Source organism: Dendrobium catenatum, unplaced genomic scaffold (genome assembly GCF_001605985.2).
Source record: "Dendrobium catenatum unplaced genomic scaffold, ASM160598v2 fragScaff_scaffold_1105, whole genome shotgun sequence".
In the NCBI taxonomy this organism is placed as follows: domain Eukaryota; kingdom Viridiplantae; phylum Streptophyta; class Magnoliopsida; order Asparagales; family Orchidaceae; genus Dendrobium; species Dendrobium catenatum.
In genome coordinates this window covers 2,405,518-2,416,413 of record NW_021319567.1, presented here as the reverse complement: position 1 = coordinate 2,416,413, position 10,896 = coordinate 2,405,518, and positions in this window count along the sequence as shown.

The window sequence follows — 10,896 nt, the reverse complement described above, 5'->3', positions numbered from 1 at the left end:
TGCGAGCATAAGTTTGACGTCGAGTAGAAGTTCGACGAAAGTTCATCAACAGGAAGAAGTCCGATGACAGGTAGAAATTTGACGTCGGGTAGAATTTCGATGTCGAAAAGAAGTCCGGTGATGAGTAGAAGTCAGACAACATGCAGAAACCTGACGAAAGTTCAATGACAGGTAGTAGCCCGACATTGGGCAGAAGTTCGATGTCGGGTAAAAGTATGGCGTCGGGTACAAGTCCAACAAAAATCCATCAATGGGCAGAAGTTCGATGATAGGTAGAAATTCGACGTCGGGAAGAAGTCTGACGATGGGCAAAAGTCTGACAACGGGAAGAAAACTGACGAAAGTTCAACGACGAGCAGGATTCCAGCATTGGGTAGAAGTACGGCGTCGGGTAGAAGACTGACAAATGTTTGACGATATTCTGGCAATGTTAACCTATATGAAATAGGTTAAGAGAATCCACCAAAGATGTATAAATTATCTGAGGTTGTATGTCAGAGCCCTGCTCGATGACGTGAACCTATATGAAAAATGTTGAGAGAATCCATTAAGGATGTATGACATATCCGAGGTTGTATGTCATAGCCTTTGCTCAATGATGTTAACCTGTGTGGAAGAGGTCGAGAGAATCCACCAAGGATATAAGACATATCCGAGGTTGTATGTTAGAGCCTTGCTCGATGATGTTAACTTGTATATAAGAGGTCAAGAGAATCCACCAAGGATCTAAGACCTATCTGAGATTGTATGTCAGAGCTTTTGTTCGATAATGTTAACCTGTATGGAAGAGGTTGAGAGAATCTACCAAGGATGTAAGACCTATCCGAGGTTGTATTTCAAAGCTTTTGCTCAATGACGTTAACATGTTTGGAAGAGGTCGAGAGAATCCACCAAGGATATAAGATCTATCCTTGGTTGCATATTTCTCTTGGGATTGATCATCCAATAATTGAGATACAATAAAGATTACATATTTCTCGAATCAAGGATCTAAGATTTGATTGTCATCCTCCTAGGATGTTTGACCTATTTGAGAGTGTATATCAAAGCCCTGCTCGATGACGTTAACTTTTGTGGAAGAGGTTGAGTCGAATCCCCTTAGGATTGATTTTGCCTTGATTAGGAGGGGACGAGCGCCGCATGTATCTCAAATCAAAGGTAAAGAAGGCTCTATCTTTAGACCGTTACTGCCTTTTTGAGATCGAGATTAAGACCTTGCCTAAGGAGAAAGTCCAGTATGGGACTATATGCTGAGATTTTCTTGAAATATCATCTTGATGTTGAAAGCATTGGAGGGATCTTTTTTTTTACCATAGTTGGAGTCAAAGTTGCCCCCCGGTCCGTATCTAATTCCTATAAAATTGATGCAGCAATAGCTGATGTCATGAAGTTGACAGGAATGACCTTTTAAGGTTTGAGCAAAAATTGCCCCTCAATTGGGAACCACTTTCATACAGACGACGCCAAACTGTTGTGTCCTTGAGTATTTGCGGCAGTAGAGAAATATATAATTTAACATCTTAGCATTGTACGAAGATCTAGCACACAAGCATATTAGATAGAGGGTGTAGCATTCATAGGAGACACCATAGTTTTTATGTGAAAACCCCTAAAAAGGAGAAACCCCATGGGGTCTGGCCCAATTTCAATAAATGCACTAGTATTTGCAGTCGATTACAAATGAGGCCATTCCTTGGGAGAAGGTCTTGGCTTGATGTCACAATTGTATGTCATATATAGAGCATTACATATTGGGAGTTACAATAATCAACATAGACATGTTTGTTTGGTTGGAAGGACCATAGTGTTGGCATGAAACAAGGGTCCAAAAGACTGTAGTAGAAGGGCGATACTCCGAGAGAACTCTGAGTGTCAAGTGGTTGTCTGGCAAAAGTTCAGGCGTTAGGTGGTGGCCTGGTGGAGCACAGGACCTCAAGTGATGGTCCGACAGAAGTCTGGGCATCAGGTGGTAGCCTGGTGGAGCTTAGGGCCTCAAGTGGTGGTCCGGCAAAAGTCTGGGCGTTAGGTGGTGGCCTTGTGGAGCACATGGCCTCAAGTGGTGGTTCGGCGGAAGTCCGGACGTCATGTGGTGATTCGGTAGAAGTTCTGGCGTCAGCCAATGGCTTGGTGGAGCATAGAGCCTCAAGTGGTGGTCCGGCGGAAGTTCGGACGTCAGGTGGTAGTCTGACATAAGTTCGGGCATCAGGTGGTGGCCTGGTGGAGCACAAGGCCTCCGGTGGTGGTTCGGCGGAAGTTCGGGCCTCATGTGGTGGTTTGGCGGAAGTCAGGGCCTCTGGTGGTGGTCCAACGAAGGTGAGGGCCTCCAATGGTGGTCCGGCGGAGGTGAGGGCCTCAAGTGGTGGTCAGGCGGTGGTCGAGGAGTGAGGAGGCAAGAGCGATCTCCGATCTCTCTCTTGCTCTCTTGTTTGGAGCCTTACATTTTCAAGAGAAAGGAGGGGTCTATTTATAGATTTCTAGAGTGGTATGGCCCGTAAATAGGTGAGAGATCAAGGGTAAATGGGGAGTGGTTGGATGGACGGCTGATATTGAATCCCTTAATCGTGGATTGTTTGTCGGACATTTGAAGGTCTTAATGATGTCGTAATTCAGCGATCTTGGGCTCGTTGGATTCGTCTCGTTTAGTCGCTCTATTTAGCTATAAGAACGTAATGTTTGAAAACTATTCCGTAATCCAAATTGTGGTTCGAACCTTCCAACATCGCTTCGGGTCCTTGGATTGGACTCATTTGGGCTTGGATTGAGTCAAATTTGGTGTCGTTGGGTTTGTATTTCCAAGGCGCTTAGTTTGACTGTAAGTTTCCTGAAATCAGAGTTTGAATGGTTCTAATTTTAATTTCAGAAGTTTCCAACTTGATTTTGCATCGAGATTCATGCCCGATCAAGATAATTTAATGAGGATTTATCAATCATAATGTTTGTAATTAATTGTTTTAACATTAGTAATGATTGAGATTAATTATCATAACACTTTAAAATTAATTCTATAATGTTTTAAACTAAACTAGCAATCTATTTCTGGTTTATAAAAGATCTTCTCGGGTATGATGGAAAAGTAATTTGGTCTTCATCCTTCACTCCACCTTATATCTATTCAAAACAAATATCTACATCAATGTTCCTTCTTCCCACTGTGATTAGTGTAAATCATTGTGAAAGTGTCTATTGAATTTTGGGAGTTAGACTGTTGTGTACCTTTGCACCTATGAGGAGCAAAATCTAAAATAACCAACAATGTTTTGCACGCCTTGATCTACTTATTTGATAAGTTTTTTTAATTAGAATTGTCTTACTACTCAAAGCTAAAAATAAAATATATAATAGGAAGAGCAGGTGTATTCGCATGACATAATATTGTGAAGCAATTGCTTAGAGATGGGATAATATTCCTAAATTTTGTGAGGTCAAAGTTGAACTTAGCAGATCCTCTGATAAAAACTACTTGGAAGGAAGCAAGTGATGGCACATCGAGTAGAATGAGACTTTAGCTTATAAACAAAGGTTGATATTGATGTTAACCCAACCTATTTTTTATGGAGATCTCATAAAAATATATTCATATGGGAAGAGCAAGTCATTAGTCAATTTCATAGATTTTCAAAATAAATATTATGGTTCATTTCTATAATATTGAATAATGTGATTTACAGTGATATAGAGGTTGATTTTTTACTTTTAATGAATTCATAATTCATTTTAGTTATTGTGCTTACTATAAGATAACTAATGAATTCACTTATAAGAGTATAAAGGTTTTCTGTCTTTTATGAGAATATAAGCAATTCTCTAGAACACTCTTGAAACTCAGACTGAGACACATAGCCATAAATCATCAAATTGAGATGAACATCTATAATTTATTTGATCTAATATGGGTGGATAATTTTGTTTATACTCAAGGAACCAAGTTCATAAAAATATTAAATTTCACTTAGTTCTTATAAGTAAATAATTTTCTTATCCTAAAATATTGATTCATAGTTCAAAAAACACCAATATTTATGCATTACATCTCTTGCTTTGAACAAACTCTTATTTAATATTTTACTTTTCTTTGAAAATATTGGGGATTGTTATATTTTATGTTATTTCAAAGAAAATTTTAATCCCGCATTGATATTTGGCAATCAATGGCTCATGTTTAGTAACGGAAATATGTATTACTAATGTCTAATCAATGAGGATTATTATTTTGTAATGAAAATGGGTATTATGACTTGATTTGAAAATATTTGTAATTAATTATTTTAACATTCATAATATTTGAGATTAATTATCATTACATTTTAAAATTAATTCTATAATATTTTAAATTAAAACTGCTATTTATTTATGGTCTTTATAAAACTTTCTCAAGTATGATGGAAAAATAATTTTTTCTTCATCCTTCACTCGTCTTGCATCTGTTCAAAGTAAATATTTGCATCGTTGTTCCTGTTCCCGTTGTGATTAGTGTAAATCACCGCAAAGAGTCCGTTGAATTCTAGGAGACAGACCGTTGTGTAACTTTGCACCGAGGAGCAAAAACCTAACTTTAAGAACATTACTTCGCATGCCTCGATCAGTCTGTCTACTTATTCGATAATTTTTTTTAATTGCAATCGGTCTTCTTCTTTTTCTGTTTTTACAACAAAAAGCTCAATCTTTTCGTACGTTATTTGGCCTGGAAGTTTACTTAGATTTTAAGGCCAAGTAAGCTGTACCTCAACGCTGCACCTTGCCCTAATTTTCCTTAGCACGCATGGGACGATTTAAAAGTAGCAATAGCATAAAGAGCACGAATTCATTGCTTCATTTGCCTGTACGGGCTTCAACATGTAGAAAACATTTTTTTGTACCTTCCAAAAATTTCCACATCGATCCTTGTTAAAGTTTCAATAGTTTTGACCCTCCATTTTTTTTTTGAGATTTACATACATACCATTTTATTTTATGTTATTTACACATCTAACATCTAAAACATTAATATTACATTTCTATCATTCATATACAATTTTATATCAAATATACTACTCCCATAATTTTTTTTTTTTTTTTTCATTTTTCATGAATATGACTTTGCTGTTCTGAGTGCTCTCATATTCCAAATATCCAGATTTAATTTCACACAGTCGTTGGTTTCTAATTTAAGGGATCTACGTACGTGTTCTGAGTTAGCTTTATGAGAATGAGCCACGTATATAATAAGGTCTAAAAGTTTTATTTTCTTCTATTAGGGTGTTTGGGTGGAACTTTTATTAGGTCAGGACACTTGACGTAGCTCTACATCCGGACGCCAATAAAATATCGTCATGTGCTCTTACTTTTTACTGCGCGGCCCGACGACCCGACCCGGACCGGAAATCGGTATTGTTATATTCGTGTATTGCTAGGTGTTGCTTGACAATAACGAGAAATACCGCTCTTCCAAGACCAATACCGAGCAATATCTACCAATACTGAGCAATACTTAGCAAAATCGGGGTATTACTCGGTAGTGGTCTTGACAGAGTAGTATTTCTCGTTACCGAATAATACCTAGCAATATTCTGGTATGCACAAATCAACTAATACATAGCAATACCATGTTCCGGTCAGAGCCGGGTCGTCGGGCCGCGCGTTAAAGAGTAAGAGCACGTGGTAACATTTTATTGGCGTCCGGATGTATAGCTACGTCAGGTGTCCTGACCGAATAAAAGTTCGTTTGGGTGTGATATGATATGCCATGAATTAAGTTCTAATTTAACAAAAAAGATTCAAATTTGTTGAAATTTTTATGAGATTCACACATTTGAATGATGTGGCACATCTTAGATTTCGTTTATGACAATTTTTTTTTTTTTTGCTATATTTATAAAATTGATTTTTAGTTAAAATTTTCTAATTCAAGACATTTTTGTATTAGAAAATCATTTTAGAAAGCAACAAAGATACTGTCCCCAATGAAACCTTTGATTATTGGATTCAAAATTATTCGAGAAGTGACATTAAGGTTTCATTTGGGGTGATTTTTTTACTACTTTCTGAAGCGGCTTTAGTATTAACTTTTATTGTTCAAAAATTTTTTATACTAAAAATTTACTTTAGAAATCAATAAAAAAACTATCATAAAAAAAGTTGAAATCTCTTTTTTTAATTAGGATAAATCTTAAACGAGAGTGAGATTGTGGTCAAATATTCTTTTTAATTGATTGAGAATTATACTGAATCAAATTGCCTCCTTAGGGGGGACAATAGTGCATGAAATTAAGATTACAAGGGTCTAAAGACATGGTATTTGAAAAATTTGGAGATATATATATGTATGTCTTGTCTTCTATTTACAAGCAACTATTAAGATCAAAGGTGAAATACTAATAACAAAAAATAATGAGAATTGTTGCGTCCAGGAGTATTCGCGGCGGTAGAGAAATATAAAGTTTATTGTCTTAGCGTTGTACAAAAATCCGGCACGCAATCAGATAAGAGAGAGGGTCTAGCATTTATGAGACACCAAGATTTTTACGTGGAAAACCCCTGAAAAAAGGGGGAAAAACCACGGGGCCTAGCCCAGTTTGAACGAATCCACTAGTATTGCAGTCGATTACAAATGAGGCCCTTCCTTAGGAGAAGGCCTTAGCTTGATGTACATCTTATGGAGTACATTACATGATGTAAATACAAAGAGCTACTATCGACGTATTCGCTTTGTTAGAAGGACTGCAGTCGGCAGGCGACGTAGGTCAGGAGGACCGTAGTCAGCTGGCGACGGAGGACTGTAGTCGGAGGGAACTCTCTTGTAAATTGGGAAGAATTTCAGCATCCCATGGAAGTTGTGCAGGATACCGCGTTTCCTGAAAATCCGGTAGAGTTCCGGCGTCTTCAGGCGGCAGGAAGAGCTCCAGCGGCGGTGGTCGAGGAGGTGAGGAATTAATCTCCTTTTCCCCTTTCTCCTTCTCCTTCTCTTCTTCTTCTCTCTCTTCCCTTGAGTCCCCTTGGTGTGAGGGCTCTATTTATAGTTTTTCTGGAGTGGCATAGCCCGTAAATAGGCGTGAGATCAAGGGCGAACATGGAGTGGTTTGAATGGACGGACGATATCGAATCCTTTGATCATGCACCGTTCGTTGGACATTTGATGGCCTTAATGATGTTGGAATTCGATGATCTTGGGCTCGTTGGATTCGTCTTGTCGAGTCGCTCGATTCGAGTATAAGCTCGTCAAAATTGAAGACCGTTTGGTAACTCAAATTGCGGTTTGAATCTTTCAATAGCGCTTTGAACCCATGATTTGGACTCATTTGGGCTCGGATTGGATTGATCTTTGTATCGTTGGGTTCGTATTTCCAAGACGCTCGGTTTGACTGTAAGATTGCTGAAATCGGAGTTCATATGCTCCCGAAATTTAATTTTTGAAGTTTCCATCTAGCTTAAGCTTTAAGATTCGTGCCCGATCAAGATAATTTTTGTGTGATGTATCAAGAATAATATACAAATTGTTTTTGGGTAATGGATTTTTTTAGGGCAATTGTTCTTATAAAAAGTAGGATTTTGTTTGATATAGTTTTTTTACTACTTCTTAAAGCAGTTTTTTAGTACAAAAATTAATTTATGTACTAAAAGTTGCTTTAAGAAACAATAAGAAAGTCATCTCAAATGAAGCCTAAGGCTTCGTTTGGGACTGTTTTCTTTATGCTTCTTAAAGCACTTTAAGAAGCACTAAGAGAAAGCCATCACAAAGGCTTCATTTGAGGCTGTTTTCTTGCCGCTTTTTGAAACAGCTTTACAGTACAAAATTTTTTTGTTTAAAAAATTTTTGTACATAAAAGTTGTTTTAAAAAATAATTAAAAAGTTGGTGATTATTATGGGTGACTTATTTTGGCTTAAGCTTTGAGCGAGTTCTGATGATAATGTATTCGTTGCTCCAAATGTATTTGGCATAAATACCTATTATTATTAATTATTAATATCATTTTTTAAAAATATGGATTTTCTATTTTTATAAACACTTAATAGTTTTCATCCAGGCATCTTTAAGTTTATATTTATTTTGTCATTCGCACACGTGGTAATTATATTACTGGTCTATGTGATAGGCTATGCATGCTTCACGTTCTCATCTCTTTTCACATGGTCAACCAGTCAACGTTATTAATTAGTTAGTTAGAGAATTCCAATCACTGACAAATATTTCAATTAAGGGATCATGCAGTTTGGGATAGTTGAAGTTTTTATAAAATTGATTGTAAAACTGTTGCGGAGAAAGTGATTATTTAAAAATTGTTTTAGAAAATAATTTTTAGTATACAAATTTCTCAAAAGTTGTGAAAAAATGGTGGCCTAATAGAAATTATGTTTGTTATCTAAAAAATATTTTGGTTGAAGTCAAGTCGATCGAATTCAAGTTAAGTTGGCTTTGTCTAGTCGATTACAGATCATAAGGAACTCATCAGGTCTACAATTAAACTTGTCATAAGTAGGTGACTAGAACCCATGAACTCATCCCAAGTAGGGGTGTCAATTTTTGACACGATCCGAACCCGACCTGGAAAAATCCGGGTTAGGGTCAACCTGAACCTGAAACGGGTCGGGTTGGGGTTCAATAAATCAACCCGTTCTAAAAATCGGGCCGGGTTCGAGTTGACCCAGCAACCCAAAATTGACTCAAAATTGACACGAAAACTCATTTGTTACCCTAATATTCCAGATTGACCCGTTTTTTACTCGAAAACCCGATATTGATCCAATTTTTGACCCGAAAATTAGCAATTTTGGGTCAAACCAGGGTCATTCGTATCAGGTCGAGTTGACCCGGACCCGAATCGGGTCGGGTTTGGGTCCGTAAACCTGACCCGTTTTTAAAAACGGGTCGGATTCGGGTTGACCCGAATAGTGTCGGGTCAGTTCCGGGTTCGACCCGAACCCGACCCCTTGACAAAAAATTGACACCCCTAATCCCAAGCATACGGAATACCTATCAAGTAATCCTCACAAACTATTTAAGTGGGTGATTTTCTTTTTAATTTTATTTTGAACATTTAGGTCATTTAACGCAAACTCACACATAAATCACATATGTACGGTTCATACCGAAAACCTTTGGATTGGTAGCCAAAACTCCCAACCAACATACCAAAAGTGATCGAGCTGCGTGATTTCCTTTATATAGGAAACTAATGATATACTATTCAACTATTCATCCACCTATACACGCATCCAATGAGTTCTTATTAGCTTGGCAGACGACTTTACAACTCACATATTTTTCTCTTATTTTCTATATAGTTATATATAGCTAATTCCATCATGCTCAAGCTTTAATCCAATTTATAAATAGGGGGTCTCAGATAATGCATTTTTTTATATTTAAGCTCATTTTATAGAAATCTTAGAACTTTTCTGTCCATAATTATTTCTCTCTATATATTTCTCAGCTATTTTTTGATTCAGCCGTTTCAAAATATTTTGAGAATAATTATAAATTCAATAATATTAAGTTCTCTATGTTACTCAACACTGTTATAAATAAATAACACATTAAGATCTTAGTGCAAATAAAAATAAAAATAACATTTTACTTCTTTTAATTTAATAATATGTGTTTGTTATACATAATGAATAAGGTTTTAATTTGGGAGGCTTCATTATATTTTAAAATAAATAATTATCACTGTAAATTAAAAATTTTATAATGATTTTTGGTTGAATGGTTTTTAAAATAAAATAATTGAGAATATTCTTCACGACAAAAATAAACTGCTTGACGACTTCTCTTTGAATATTATTTTACTGGGACTTTTTGGGATTATTTTTGCAATTAATTTTTTATTTATATTTTAACATAAAATAAAATATATTTAATATATTAAAAATATGTTATTTATATGTATTTATATAATGATGGTGACTATTAATGGCATAGGACAAAGGTTGAGGTGGGTAGCATCAACTATCGGTTGCGGTGGCTCTCGATGATAGAGTAGAGGATGCCAAAACAAGTGAATGGGTAGGATTTGGGTTCGATCTAAATTGATCTAATTTGAATTCGGTCAATCCGGACCTGACTCAATAATTCAATTTCATTAGAAAAATATTTTTATTCATAATTTTTATGATTAATTGATTAAAAATAAAAGATTTAAGAAAAAGTTCATATTTTTTATAGTAAAGTCTATTATGGTAAAGTTCATGTTTTTTATAAAATTAGTACACAGCAATAAAATGTCTTTAAAAAGCATAAGAAAACAGCAAAGTATATATTCTTGAAAAACTGAGTAACCATTCCGAGAAATAAAAAGCCACACAAATTCTCTCATTCTTAGAAAACAATGGAAATTTTACCAAATAATCCCCATTATAATGAATATTTTAATTTTTTTAGGGTTCGGAATGCGGTTCTTCCCTTGCTTATTTAGTTCTATTATTTAGTTGTTATTTACAAATTCTTCATTTTACTTTAACAATATCACCTATTGGAGAAAGAGACAAAAAGATTTAGCGCAAAAGGTGTATTTAATATTTCCTATCATGACGAGGTTGGGCAAAAATCTAAGGTATGCATTCCTCCCCCAACGCAATGTGGTAATAACAAATTATCTAATTTGGCAATCTTTTGTGGGAACCGAGAGTCGCAGGATGGCCGGATCACCTCGTGCTGGAACATGAAGTCACATGGTGTGTCGTTTCAGTTTTGTGATATTAAATCGCATGTTTAAGTTTACTTGCTGAAATTGATATTCATATTTGTTTTTTTTTTTTTTTTTGCAAAAATTATAAATTACGATTTGAACAGTGAAAGAACCATGAAAATCCTTTTAACTGCATATTTTTATCCTTGTATGGGCATGCAGGACATAATTTGTTGGAGAAAGAGAGTTCTTGTATTACTGCTCACCCTTTGCTTCAGATTTGATTTTATATAT